Source organism: Monodelphis domestica, chromosome 1 (assembly GCF_027887165.1).
Source record: "Monodelphis domestica isolate mMonDom1 chromosome 1, mMonDom1.pri, whole genome shotgun sequence".
In the NCBI taxonomy this organism is placed as follows: Eukaryota; Metazoa; Chordata; class Mammalia; order Didelphimorphia; family Didelphidae; genus Monodelphis; species Monodelphis domestica.
In genome coordinates this window covers 699,399,013-699,414,338 of record NC_077227.1, presented here as the reverse complement: position 1 = coordinate 699,414,338, position 15,326 = coordinate 699,399,013, and the positions used below count along the sequence as shown (strand labels likewise).

Below are 15,326 nucleotides of genomic sequence, written 5' to 3'. Positions count from 1 at the left end.
CTCCAGTATCTTTGCCAAGAAAATCCCAAATGTGGTCATGAAGAGTTGGATGTTGCTGAACAAAAAAAAGGAAGGAAGCCCCATGAATATAGGTACTTAATACATGTTTATCAACTGACTCATCACAAGCCACGTGGAGGATATATGGCATAAACATTCAAAACAACCTATGCCACTCCATATTACTAATTATCCTCTCTGTAACCTGAGTGGTTTGGGGATGTGGAAGAGGGGGAGATTCTAGAGGGATTGGGTAGCCCGGGAAGGCTTCCTGGAGGAAGCAGATTTTGAAATGGGTATTGGAAAAAGGATGAAACTAAAAATGAAAAGGGAACAAGAAGGCATCCCAGGCAGGGGGAACCTCCTAACAAAGGCATAATAGAGGAAATGCAGTTGTTTATGCAAAAAAAAAATAGGTCCTCAGTTTTGTAGGAGACAGCTTCTCAGCCGAATGGATTTCAGGGACTCCACTTGGGGCACAGTGAGGTGAGGTGGGGTTGACATTGTCCCAGAGCTTCAGTGGAAAGACATTACAGCCTGCCTGCCTATGATTTGCCCATCATCAGGGAGAATCCTGCCCGAAGGATGATTGATCTCCACAACTGTCCGTCCTGTTTCCAGGGGAGCAGAGGAAGGTCGAAGGAAGGTTAAGCAACTTGTCTGGGGTTCTGTGATTCATGACAGGAAGGGCTACTATGGACATTCTAAGCTGCATCCAGTCTGGGACTCGGCCTCTCCCAGCCAGCTCTGCGGCTAGAATTAAGGTGAAGAAAGACCCTTAAGAAATCTCTCCCACTCCCCAACTATACCCACAAGAAATTGTGTACACACACACACACACACACACACACACACACACACACACACACACACCTACATACACAAACTGGCTAGCTAGGTGGCCCAGTGCATAGAGAGCTGGAGTCAGGAAGATCCAAGTTCAAATCTGGCCTCAGACACTTACTAGCTGTGTGACTCTGGGCAAGTCACTTACCCCCATTGCCTAGCCTTTATTGCTCTTCTGCCTTAGAACCAATACCCAATATTGAGTTTAAAAAAACCTACAATTAATCAAATAAGACCAATTAATTAATTAAAAAGAAAACAATAGGATACAAACTAGGACAGAAAAATTAGGTAATCTGATTTCTAATTAGAGGAAGGATTGGGAGCTTTCCAAGTTGGGAGGAGGGAGAGCCGATACATGAAATTCCCTGAAATCTGAAAAAGAAGTCTCAGTCCTCTCACGAGCCTCTATTCAATCAAAGGAACATGGAAATGGTAACTGATCGACCAGTAGAGATCAGACAATGGGGTCTCCTGAGAGAAAGCTCCTTCCATCAGTCTTTGGGTCAGACTGGATCTCTGGTCACCAGAACCTGGTCCTTCGTTAAGCGTCTCTAAGCAACAAGGAGATGGGGTCTAGCTAGCTTCCCAGCCCTGCGGGGTGAGCTTTAAACAAGGCAAGCAAGTTTTCTCCCAAGACAGAAATTGGACTCAACCCATAACTGAATAGAAAAGGAACTGAGTCCCAAGATGGAGTCAGTGTGGTGCCCTCAATTCCCACAATGCCCTCAGCACATAGACATACACACAGGCAAACACATGGCCAGGGTCTTTGTCTTCTGGGAAAGAGCTACAACCTAGCACTGGCCCGAAGTCATCCGTGATCACACTGAACATGCCTCCATGCCTCCTGCATTAGGCAGGAGACAAGAATGGAGCGTGAGTCACGGCACCAAAGTGGTCTGTTATTAGGAAAGGCAAGCCTGGCGAGGTCATTAAGGGGGTGGATAAAAGGCAGTTAGAAGGGAGATGGGAAACCGTCAAAAACATCATTAATCCATAATCTGCTTCTCTCTTAAAAAAAAAAAAACAACTTTTATCTTCCATCTTAGAATCAGTACAAGGAATTGGTTCTAAGGCAGAAGGAGGTTAAATGACTTGCCCAGGGTCATATAGGTAGAAAATATCTGAAGTTAGATTAGAACCAGGATCTCCTGTCTTGAACTACTGAGCTACCTAGTTGTCTCACTCCTCCACTCTTACCCCTTGAGGCAGAGAATAATTTTTCATCTCTTTGAATCTCTGGAGCTTAACATCATTTTGCCTGGCACACAATAGGCATTTAATAAATGCTTGCTGACTGCCAAATTTTAAGTCAATAAACAACTATTTTGTTCATTTTTATTTTAAAACTATTTTTCCATATTTACACATTTCATTTTCTTTCCCTCCCTTCTTCCCTTCCCTCTCCCGGATCCAATAAGCGCTTCCATTGGGTTATACAAATTCAACAAACAATTATTGATCACCTGTGGCGCTATGAGTTCTGGGAAAGAAATATAATTTAGAGAAGTGAGAGCCCCCATCTCTCATGGAATTTGGAGACTGGGGTGGAGGTAGGGGGGACAAGACCCTCTCACAGATAACGAGCTGGGGCAGGGGACAGGGCACTGGGCTTAGAGCCAGGAAAACCTGAGCAAGGCAAAACATTGAACCTTCAAGGGCCTCAGTTTCCTCATTTATCTAAAATGAGGGGGGTTGGATGCAGTGGTCACTAAGATCACTAAAACCTCAGTGTTGTGAACTACACATCACAACACTACCAGATAACTGACATTAAAGAGGGAAAGAAGAAAGGGCCATATGAGCTCAAAGGAGGAAGGCTGGCATTTCTGACAGGCATCCCTAAGGAAGGCTTCCTGGAGGAGAGGTATTGAGGTCCTGAGCTGGAATCTGAAGGAGGGGCAGTTTGGGGGCACAGAAGGTAGGGCACCAGATCTGGAGTCAGGAAGATTCATCTTCCCAAGTTCAAATCTGACCTCGGATACTTATTAGATGTGTGACCTTGGGCGAGTCATTTAACCCTGTTTGCTTCCATTTCCTCATCTATAAAATGAAATGGAGGAGTAAATGGCAAACCACTCCAGTGTTTTGTTGTTTGTTTGTTTGACAAGAAAACCCCCCAAAAGGTCCGATAGGACTGAAACTACTGAACAACAACAATACAAAGAATTATCCTAGGGAACATCACCAACATAGGGGTATGGTGGTCACAGGCTACCTTCACATCTCAGCTAAAATCCCATCTTCTGCAAAGAAGCCTTTCCTGAACCCCTTCAATGCTGGTGCCTCTCTCCTGTTGATTATCTCCAATTTATTCAGCATATATCTTCTCTATATGTTATTGCTCCTTTTAGATTGTAAGCTTCTTGATGGCAGGCACTGTTTTTACCCTCCTCTGTATCCTTAGCCCTTAACACAGTCTTTGGCACATAGAAGGAGCTCTAATAAATGCTTGTCAATTTTGTTTTTAATTTTTTAAACAATTGCCTTCCATCTTAAAATCTCTACTAAGTATTGGTTCCAAGGCAGAAGAATGGCAAGAGCCAGGTAATCGGGGTTAAATGACTTGAACAAGGTCACACAGATAGGAAGCATCTGAGACCACATCTGAACCCAGGACCTCACCTCTCTAGGACTATCTCTCAATCAAAGTCACCTACCTGCTCTCCCTTTTTAAAATTTAATTTTTAATTTGTTTTACATATCAGTATAATTTTTAATAATCATTTTCTGACATTTTATGACTCATGTTCTCTCCCTCCTTCCCCCACAAGTAATAGAAGAGAGTTTGTATATAATAAATGCTTGTTTGTTGACCATAGTCCAGTTTTGCTTCATCCAAAAATGTGAATCTCATAGGAGATGAAGAAAAGCACATTGTAGAGGGTCTTGAGTGCTCCCTGAAGCTGGCATGAACCTGTGTCTGCAGGTACGTCTCTGGGTTTCTATACGTATGTGTGTGTGTCTGTGAGCATCCTTTGAACAGCCAGGGAGCCTCGAGGCTGATAGGAGCCCCATCAAAAAAGGTCCTCTGCTGATGTATCTCATTCCTCTACGGGTCCAAATCCAACTCGGCCAGGAGACGGAGGTCCAGTTTACAAAACGGTGACATATTTAGGCAGCTGATGGCCGAATGCATAGCGTGAAGTCACCAAACGCCAGCAGCAACCCACACTCTCAGCTTAGGGTTGAGCTCAAACGTGTGGAAGGCAGCCAGGAACATAAAGGGGTTTTAATTAGTCATGCAAGAGTCTGACGCATCTGTCAATGGACACATTTGAGGGCAAATCCTGCCGTGTCGGGCACACCCAAAGAAGAAACAAGTAACAGACTAAATGAGAATAGAACAGAAGGGTCCTAACACAAATCTATTCATCCCATTTTAGCCTTGGATGGGAAGTGGAACAGAGAGAGGGTAGTCCAGGCTGAGGAAACCATGCCAGAAAAATCCACTCTCATTTTCCTGGCATTCAAGATCTTCCTCAATCAGTTGCCATCCCTCTTTGAAGCCTTTTCCTTTCTAAAAAAAAGCATGATGGGTGGCTCAGTGGATTGAGAGACAGGCCTAGAGGTCCTAGGTTCAAATGTGACCTCAGACACTTCCCAGCTGTGTGACCCTGGGCAAGTCACTTGACCCCCATTGCCTAGCCCTTACCACTCTTCTGCCTTGGAGCCACTACACAGTATTGACTCCAAGACGGAAGGTAAGGGTTTAAAAAACTAAAAATTAGCATCTTGGGATTTGTAGTTTCCCTCTCAGCCCTGAGAGCTATTTATGTGCCACAGTCAGGAACTCTAGAAGTTACATACACAGTCTGTGAAAGGGACAGAGAAGAAGAAGGGAGGTCTTTAATAGCGGAGTAGCAGGGGCAGGTAGGTGACTCAGTGATAGCCAGGTCTAGAGACAGGAGATCCTGGGTTCAAATCTGGATTCAGACTCTTCATAACTATTGGCATTGCCTAGCCTTTACCATTCTTCTGACTTGGAACCAATACTTAGCATTCTAAGTATTCTAATATCTATTGACCATGTATCTAGTAGTATTCTAAGTATGATTCTAAGATGGAAGGTAAAGGTTAAAAAAAGGAGGCTGAGCAGTGAGGGGTGTCATCCTCTCCAGCCTAGAGGGGAAAAGTTGGGTTCAAGCAACCAGATGTAGTTGCCTCTTCAAAATTCAAGGGATGGTATAAAAAAAGTCTGCTCTTCCTCCAACCTCCTTTCCCTGGACCTATCGAGTTAAAGATACTTTTGCATGTTCTTTTCACTCCTTTACTTAAAATTTCCAGTAAATTGAAATTACCAAGCAGTTAGGTGGTATAGGAGAGAGAGCGCCAAACCTGGAGTTAGGAAGTTTGTTCAATCATTTTAGTCATATCCTACTCTTCCTGATCCTATTTGGGGTTTTCTTGGCAAAGATACTGGAGTAGTTTAATTTTTAATTTGTTTTACATATTGGTATAATTTTTAATAATCATTTTCTGACATTTTATAGCTCAAGTTCTTTCCCCTCCTTCCCCTACAGGGAATAAGATAGAGTTTGTAAGTAATGAATGCTTGTTTGTTGACCATCATCCATTTTTTTCTCCTCCAGCTCATTGGAGGAAATTGGAAGAAACTGAGGCAAACAGGATGAAGTGACGTCCTCAGGGTCACCCAGCTAGCTAATAAGGATCTCAGGCTGGGTTTGAACTCCTATTGTTCTATTTACTGCACCACTTAGCTTTCATGGAGTTAGGAGGACCTAAAGTCAAATTTGGCCTCAGATATTCATTATCTGTGTGATCCTTGCCAAATCTCTTAATTGCTTCCTGCCTCAGTTTCTACCCCCCAAATGGAGATAACTACAGTACCTACCTCAATTACATTTGTGGGGAAAAAAAAAAAACAGTTAGCACAGTGCCTTGCAAGTAGTCAGTATTATATATAAATGCTTATCTCTTTTTCTCTCTTCCCCCTTTGCCTCAACCACTGGAGGCCAGATGTTAGTTAATGAAAAAACATAAATTTAAATTAATGTGGAAAAACAAACCTCAGTTGAAATGTTGGGAATTTTCCTAACTGGGGGCTATGAGCTATTGTGATTTTGCTCCTAATTTTTGTTGAATATAAACCTCATAAAGTATCAGAGGAAACCATGTAGATCAGAAGGACCTTTTCTCCTCCAGCTAAAAATGAGCAAATTATTGTAACACATATTATATTAAATCTCCAGAGACAAAATGGGTAGGGAGGAGAGGCCTCTGGTCAGCTGCACCCTCTACAGATACCTACAACCACAGACGGTATCCTTATATTACTACCCATCATGAGATACATGCTTCAATCAAATTGCTCTCCCCTGACTCTGGAACACACACTGTGATCTGCCTTTGTTCACACTGCTCCCTATGTCTGGATACCCTGTCTCTCCTCTCTTTCTCAGCTGAATTCCTACTTATTCTTTAAAGCTAAGTTCAAATGTCACCTCCTTTAACCGGAGTGTTAAACTCAAAGAGAAAGAGGCCAATAATCCATACATAAATATGCAGATGGCATATTTCCTTAGTTTTAAAATGTAATATCATCTAGGTTTTTACTATATTTTTTATTTATTTAGTTAAATATTTCCCAATTACTTAAAAAAATCAAACTTTACTTTTTCCCCTCTAATTGCAATTTAAATTGGTTCAGGTACTCTGGAGAATGTTGCCAGCAGTATGGGGCAAGGCACCTCTTTCCTGTAGGAAATCTTCCCTGATCTAGTAACTCTCACCCGACTTCTCTCTGAGCCCTAATATAGCATTTTGTACCTCTCTACTTCTCTTAAAATAATATTGAATATGAACGTAATTTGTATACATATCTTAATCTCATACCAAAAAGTAAATTCAGTAAGTACAAATTAGTTTTTATCTACTTTTAAAAAAATTTTCCCTTTCCCTAGTATAATGTTCTGAACATGGCAAATGCTTAAATAAATTGATGATGAGTGAATGAAAGAAAGAAAGAAGTGCAGGGAAGGCAGCAACCATTTTACTGACAAGGAAATATAACAAAGATCATCAACTCCACCTAGACACTATCAGTCTTGCTGTGAGGGTGATATTTGCATAATAATAATAACTGACATTTATATTGGGCTTTAAAGCTTTGCAAAGTTCTTTACCAGGAAAGATGATAGAACAAAGGAATTAAAATGAATATTTTAACACAAAGGGAGAAAGTAGACCAGGGTTAAGGAGTGGCAAGTGAGACAGAAGCAGCCTGTTCAAAAGACAGACTCCAGTGGCTAAAGACTTCTCTAGCTATCTGGCTAGCTGAAACTGACTGGCATCTCCATGAAGAAGAGATGAAATAGCCCTTTTGGCTATGCGCTAAAAGAGCTGAGAGAACTTATCTTACCTCCTAGCAGGGGAAAGAGACAAAAAGAGCTGAAAATGAGCAGCAGATGGCAGTGGTGAGCAACACCAATGGTAGTGTCCAGTAAAGCAGTTCAATGTACTTACTTGCCAGCTCATTAGAGAAAACATTTCTCCTGATGCCATAATCAGAGAGCATCATCAGTTCTCAAGGGGAGCAAACAGGAGCATTATTATAAATTTCTCAGGGCTGTTGTGTTCCTTGGTCACATGTGTGCCTTGCAAATACTTCTGCTCAAACTGCCACCTTGCCAATATAATTTGGAGGAAATAGGAAAGGGAAGGGAATAAGCATCTATTAAGTACCTACCTCCCAAGGTTGGGATTCCACTTACTCTGCTATAGGACACCACTCTTTCCAATATATGACTCTGTTCTTTCCACTATAGGTCATCACTCTTTCCACTACAGGACTCTGCTCCTTCTACTATAGGACTAGGCTCTTTCCATTATAGGACACCACTCTTTCCACTATAGATTTCTGCTTTTTCTATTATAGGACACCACTCTTTCCACTTATAGGACATCACTCTTTCCATGATAGAATACCACTCTTTCCATTTACAGGACACCACTCTTTCCATTTAGAGGACACCACTCTTTCCATTTAGAGGACACCACTCTTTACACTTATAGGACACCATTCTTTCCATGATAGGAAACCACTCTTTCCACTTATAGGACATCACTCTTTCCATGATAGAATACCACTCTTTCCATTTACAGGACACCACTCTTTCCACTTATAGGACACCACTCCTTCCACTTATAGGACACCATTCTTTCCATGATAGGAAACCACTCTTTCCATTTATAGGACATCACTCTTTCCATGATAGGACACCACTCTTTCCACTTATAGGACATTACTCTTTCCATGATAGAATACCACTCTTTCTACTTATAGGACACCACCCTTTCCACTTATAGGACACCACTCTTTCCACTATAGGACTCTGTTCTTTCCACTAAAGGACACCACTCTTTCCACTACAGGACTCTGCTCCTTCTACTATAGGATTAGCCTCTTTCCACTACAGAACACCATTCTTTCCACTATAGGATTCTGCTCCTTCTACTAAAGGACTAGGCTCTTTCCAGTCTAGGACACCACTCTTTCCATGGTAGGGCACCACTCTTTTCACTATAGGACACCGTTCTTTCCACTATACTGACCTATGACAATACAAGGTGACAAATCATGTTTCTCTAGCCCCTTACAATTGACAGAGTACATTCCATCTGGAGACACTAGGAGGTAGGGAATGTGACTATTATCATACCTATTCCACAGGTGAGGAAACAGAGGGTAAGCCTTTAAGTGACTTGCCCATGATCACACAGTAAATGAGTCATCAGTGCTAAGAGACAAACCCAAGTCTCCTGACTCTGAATCTGACTTCCAACTGTCTCTCTAAGCTGCCTTGGCTTCTTTCAGAGAAGAGAGAGATCACTTCCAGCTGGGGAGACTAGAGAAGCCTTTACAGAAGGGGTCTTTGAGCTCATTCTTGAAGGATGAGAAGGACTCAGATCCAAGGAGCTGGAGGTGAAGCGGGAGGGAAGAGGGGGAAGGGGGAGGGCATCTCAGAGATGGGCGATCAAAGTAGAAACCCCTCTCACTGGTAGTCACCAACTCGAAGTCTATGGCTGACAAGACTGTGTGCGCCTTCCCTTTAAAGGACCATCATGCAATTTCAGTCGAATGATGATCTATACCATATGAAAAGAGCCCCCGTGCAGGGAGACAACACTAATTAGCTGTCAGGAGTGATGCAAACTCTACCCTGATCCCCTCCCTGACAATCTATCTGAGAATCACCCTCTGCCATTGAGAGCCGCTCCATGATAAAAAGGAAATATGTTCAAAGCAGAATGGCTAACAAGCGGGGGGAGAAGGGGGAAGGACTCAGGGAGACAGAGAAAAGCAGATTGCTTCTGACACTTTCCCAGGAGAAGAAAAAATTAAAAGCATTTAAAAAAATAATTTGTCATCATCAGGTCTCAAAAATAACATACTCTTGAAGAAAAGGGTTTGCATCCAGGGTATTTCCAGGCATCTGTTCAGCATGTGAGATACATGTGGGGGCTCGGTGATGCCAAGTCAATGCTTGTGTCAGGTCCTGGAGAAACACTCTTGGAGGAGTGGGGGGAGGTGGTAATTGGATCACAGGTCTTAGAAATCATCTAGACCAGATCTCGCCTTTTAAAGGAGAAGAAATTTCAAGGCAATAGAAAGGGACTTGTATAAAGTCACCCATGGAGCAAGCGTCAGAGCCAGAGTCTGCATTGAGTTCTTTTGAACTCCAAATTCAATTCTTCTTCTTCCAAAGGAAAGATTGATGGAGTCTAGGACTTGGCATTCTTTCCTCAGAGACCACTCCCTTTTTCCTAATCTCTACCACCTCCCTGGGACTGGACTCAGGGATCCAAGTCAGGGTCTACCCTGAAGTCAGAATAGGCATCTTCTACCATGGAGGGGAGTAGACCCTTGTGGAAAGAGGATTGGCTCTGCAGACGACGGAAGTCAATGAAAATCCTATTGTTCAGTTGATTCAGATGTGTCTGACTCTTCATCTCCCCATTTGGGGTTTTCTTGGCAAAGATACTGGAGCAGTTGGTCATTTCCTTCTCCAGCTTATTAGAGGCAAACAAGGAGAAGTGACTTGCCTAGGGTCACACAGCTAGTTAAGTGTCTGAGGTCAGGTTTGAACTCAGGAGGATGAGTCTTCCTAATTCCAAGCCCAGTGCTCCATCCACATCACCACTGAAGGGTCCTATTAAAATCCTCTCTGTAATTCTTGCACCTCCTTCAGCAAGTGACCTTAATCCCCTAGATTCCAGCTTTCCTCATGTGTAAAAGGAGAGGGTAGGGCTAGGTAGCCTCTGATTTCCCTTCCAGCCCCACATCTATGATCCTCTGCTTTATACTGATCAAACTCGCACAGAGAGGAAAGGGAAATCTCTCGTTCCTCTGCTCCAACAGAAAGCATAAAAAATATAAAGATTCTTCTGTGTTTTCTCCAGGAGTATTCTGTGTTTGTGTCATTTTCAGTGTCGATGCTAATCAGCTTCTTTTAAAATAATGCTCACCAGGGTTCAATTCTTCTTTTTCAATAAAGGGGCTGGGCCAGATGATTTCCAAAGCTTCTCCTCACTTTAATAGTCTGGGATTCTGACTATCATTCTTCTAACTTACTTGAAGTCATTTCAGCCATTAGCCTTCGTAGAAGACTTTGACTTGTGGAGGTGGGAGAGGAAGGACATTCAGCATGGAGAGAACTCAGTAAACAAAGACCTGGACCAGTCTTAGCTGGAGCACAGAGAACATCAATGAGAAGAATTCTATTAATAATAATGTTTGATAATAGTAATATTTTCTCTTAAGATAATTAATCACATTAATGAGGGATAATAATACTGAATAGAATGTATATTTATATGCAATATAAAACAATATTTAATAAAATTACTTTATATTATACACCCTATCATATATTGTATACTAATTTCCTATTAACACATTATGTTGTTATATAATATAATATATTAATTTCCTACTAAGGCATTATATTGCTACATAATATATTAATTTCATATAAACATATTATATAGCTATATAACACATTAATTTCATATGAACACATTATATTGATATATAACATTAATTTCCTACTAATGCAATCTATTATTATATAACATATATTAATTTCATATTAGCACACTGTTATAGAATATATAAGATACATTTCATATGAACACATTATATTGTTATAGAACATTAATTTCATATGAACATATACTGTTCTAGAACATATTAATTTCATGTGAATACATTATATCCTTCTATAACACATTACTTTCCTACTAATGCATTCTATTATTCCATAACATATTAATTTCATATTAATACATTGTTATAGAATAGATAAGATAAATTTCATATGAACACATTATTTTGTTATATAATGTTATATATTATATAAACTATGCTATATGCATAATAATATATGTTATTATATATATTCAATTATATAATATGCCATATTATATTAACATAACAACTGGCATTCATGTAGGCACTTTCAAGTTTTCAAAGTGCTTACACATGACGCTACTTCATCATGGCAACAAATCTGGGTCTCAGGTCTCATTATTCCCATTTTATGGATAAGGAAACTGAGGCTAAGGGAAGAAAATGGCTTGCCCAGGGTCACACAGTTGGTAAGGTATCTGAGATGGGATTCAAAGTCATGTCTTCCTGACTCCAAGTCCAGCAAGGATTAGCTTGGATCCAGCAAGGATCCATTAGATAACTTCTTGCTAAGGGCAGTATTGGGAGACGAGGCAGAAAGGTAGGTTGGGATCATATTTTGGAGAGAGGACCTCAGACATCCGCCTGCAGAGCTTGGGACACCACATCATGGAATGAGTCCTAGTTTTGGAGCAGGAGGACCTGAGTTTGAGTCCTAGTTCTGTTGATTCCTATCCATCTTGCAGTGGGTGGGTGGCTCAGTTCCCTCTTCTGTAAGATGAAAGGGCTGGGCTTGAGGATTCCTAAGGGACCCCATCCTACAAGCGACAGAGCATCGGTGCAAGGATTCCATCAGGGGGTGGCAGGCTGGGAGAGGGGCTTTGAGAAAGGGGCAGATAGGAGCTGTCCAGTGTACCCAGTGGCTAATCTCTCTCTGACTCTCTGTCTCTGTCTCTGTCTCTCTGTGTGTCTCTGTCTCTCTCTGTGTGTCTCTCTTTCTCTCTGTGTCTCTGTCTCTGTCTCTCTGTGTCTCTGTCTCTCTCTCTCTCTCTCTCTGTCTATCTCTCTCTCTCTCTGTGTCTCTGTCTGTCTGTCTGTCTGTCTGTCTGTCTGTCTGTCTGTCTCTCTCTCTCTCTCTCTCTCTCTGTCTCTGTCTCTGTTTCTGTCTCTGTCTCTCTCTTCCCTTCTCTCTCTGGGAGCCCCTGCAGGCTGGATGCCTGGAGAGACACAGGGTTCTGGGAGTGGCTTTAGACGAGGAGATGGTGTCAGCACCTCCTGCCCTTTCATCCCATCTTTGTTTTGCAGTTATGCCCTCCACCTCCCCTGGTGGCATCGTCTTCCCTAACTAAGCATCCCCCTCAGGAAACCGCATCCTTTCTTCTTCCCTAGGGGGAACCCCGGAGCCATCACTGAGAGCACAGAAGTCAGGGGGCCAAGCCCTAACGGGAGTAGGGTCTTGGAGGGGAGGGGAGAAGCTTGTCTTGGGAATATTCTCATAGGCTTGTGCCCCGAGCCTCCCAGGAAGCCATTTCAATTCTCAGTGGAGAGATAAAGGGAACTGAGAGGCAGCGGCCCCTTCACACAAGCCCGTGTTGACATGCTGAAAGGTTGCCATGGTAACAGCAGTGTGTCAGGGGCAGCTGGCAGAAATGTAATCTGAGTAAACAACAGGCTTGCCCTCCCAACTGGCCAGGAGGGGCAAGGGTCAGCGACTGGAGGATGAGGGTGTGAGCCTCCCTCCCCATAACAGCCCCCCTCTGTCCCTCCCCCCTCCTGTCGTCCCTCCGAGACTCCTGACTAGTGAACAAATGGAGGGGCTAGGAGAGGGAATATGAAAAGGACGGGTTTGGTATTATTTTTGTTTTGTTTTGTTTTGAAATTATACTGGTGTTCCAGAGGGGCTGGGGCTTGGGGACACTGAGCCTGCCCACAGAGATGCCAGCTCTTTGTTGAACAGCATGAGCCCAGAGTGATGCTTCAGTGCCAAATGGGCCAATGCTCTTCAAAGCTCTCCCTATTCTGAGGAAACAACTGCCTCCTGGTCCAGGAGGGCAGCATCCCAGCTCCACTGGGGACGAAACATTCAATCCATAACCCTACTTGCTGGATTCGTGAACCTGGGGGCAAAAGGCTCCCTATCCCCACTTTTCTCTTGATTTTTGATTAGAGAGCACATTCGAGAATTGTTCAAAGTCACCAGATGGAGAAAAATAAATGGCCCCCCTCAAAAAAAAAAAGACTGCACCGCTGACAAAGCTGGAAGCTGGGCTAGAACTACTGAAGCTGTTTGCCACTGAGTAATCCAGTGCCTACATTGTGCCAGGTATGGGGAATAGAGACAAAAATTTAACTGCATCTGCCCTCAGTGGGCTTATACTCTAAGAGCAGGAAAATATATAGAGAGATGTATAAACACAAAATATAGACCACATTTAGAGCAGGCAGTTGGTGATATGGTAGACAGAGCATCAGGCCTGCCTGTAGTCAGAAAAACTCATCTTCCTGAGCTCAAATCTGGTCTCAGACACTGACTAGCTAGGTGACCCTAGGTAAGTCATTTTACCCTGTTTACCTCAGTTTCTTCATCTGCCAAATGAGCTGGAGAAGGAAACTCCAGGATCTTTGCCAAGAAAATCCCAAGTAGGGTCAAGAAGAGTTGGAGATGACAGAAATGACTGAACAATAACCCTAAGAGGCTGGAGATAGTTTTTAATATCAAAATTTTGATAATTGCATTTCAAAATAATTAATTTCCTTTATAATTACATATATTTTATTTTATTTTATGTGTTTAAAATTTTTATCTTGAGAAAGAATTCAGAGGCTTCACCAGGCTGTCCAAGAGGTTCAGGATACAGGTCAGGTTAAAAACTCCTGGGCTCTAAATTCTAATTCTATGAACTTCCACAGAGGGAAAGTTAATGCTTTGATCCACTCAGGGAATAACTGAACAGTTTTGAATATAGTTTCTTCCTTTCTCATACAGCTGAATTCTCCTGGGAAATATGGACAAGGCTTTTCTAGGATAACACACAGACACAACTCCTAAGAATTATTGAATATTGGAACTAGAAGAATCTTCAGAGCACTGAACATCAGAGAAGGAAGGGATTATAGAACAGAAAATGTTGCATTTGGAAGGGACATTAGGATAGGGAGCATTAATGCTCATTTTGCATATGGGGAAATTAAAGTCCCAAATGGTGAAGAAACTTGTTCAGCTTCACAAAGGAGATCTTGAAGGTTTGTCATTTCTCTAGTTTGTTTAACAGATGAGAAAACTGAGGCAAATAGGGTGAAGTGACTTGCCCAGGGTCACACAACTATTAAGTGTCTGAGGCTGGATCTGAAGACTGATACTCAAGTCCAGACTCTATCCTGTACCACCTATTTTTTCATACCTGGTTCTTTGCATTCCTTTAGATCTTACTCTGAATTATATGTTCTCTTGAATTCATTATTAGAACACTGATAATGTTTAAATATTTATGCTGATATTTTAGTAAAGAGTTATTTATAGAAAAAAGCCCAACTGACTGGTGGTTGCTGTTGTTCAAGTCATTTTAGCCATGTCCAACTAACTCTTCACAACCCCATTTGGGGTTTTCTTGGCAAAGATATTGGAATGATTTGTCATTTCCTTCTCTGGCTCATTTGACAGATGAGGAAACTGAGTCAAACAGAGTGAAGTGAATTTCCCAGGGTCATACAGCTAATAAGTGTCTGAAGCTGGAGTGGATTTAGCTAGGCAGAGAGGAAGGAGGAAATCCAGAGGGGAAGACCAAAATAAGCCAAGACTTGATAGCTGATACTTATATACTATTTTAATATTTAAGATGAATCGCAAATATACTAAATCTTCACAACAACCTTATGAGATAGGTGCTATGGGGATTATTATCTCCATTATTATGGATGAGAAAACTGAGGTTTCAGAAAGTCCAGGGACTAGCCATGGTTCAATGCTAGAGCTGGGATTTTCTGACTCCAAAGTCAGTCTTCTTTCCACTACAGTCTTTCCAGGAACACCTAAGGCATAGAGGCAGACCTCAAGGAGACTGGTCCAGCTTGAGTCAACTGTCTATATAGGAGAAGAGTGAGAGATCAAACTAAAGAGGAAAGATGGAGTGAGCCCGGGAGGGCCTTGGATCCAATCTCATACCCCAAACAAGTGATGCTTGTGGTTTCTCAGAATTGAAATAAAGTAGGTAGACTGAGAAGGGAACACAGGGTTAATTGGCATCTTTGGAGTCTGTTAAGGGAGGATATGAACAATGAGGCGGTGGCCAAACCCCTGGAGGGACTGTCTGATCCCTCACAAATAAAC

At 42.1% G+C, this 15,326-nt stretch overlaps 1 protein-coding gene and 1 long non-coding RNA gene across 6 annotated transcripts in view; one reads left to right on the top strand and one right to left on the bottom strand.

The window, feature by feature from the left end:
• Positions 1-15,326, bottom strand: part of GSE1 (Gse1 coiled-coil protein) — an 869,104-nt gene that overhangs the window by 697,352 nt on the left and 156,426 nt on the right. The window lies entirely within an intron of this gene.
• LOC130458410 (uncharacterized) lies at positions 12,626-15,224 on the top strand. Its single transcript, XR_008917729.1, has 2 exons — positions 12,626-13,322; positions 15,014-15,224. It is a non-coding gene; the product is annotated as an uncharacterized LOC130458410 (long non-coding RNA).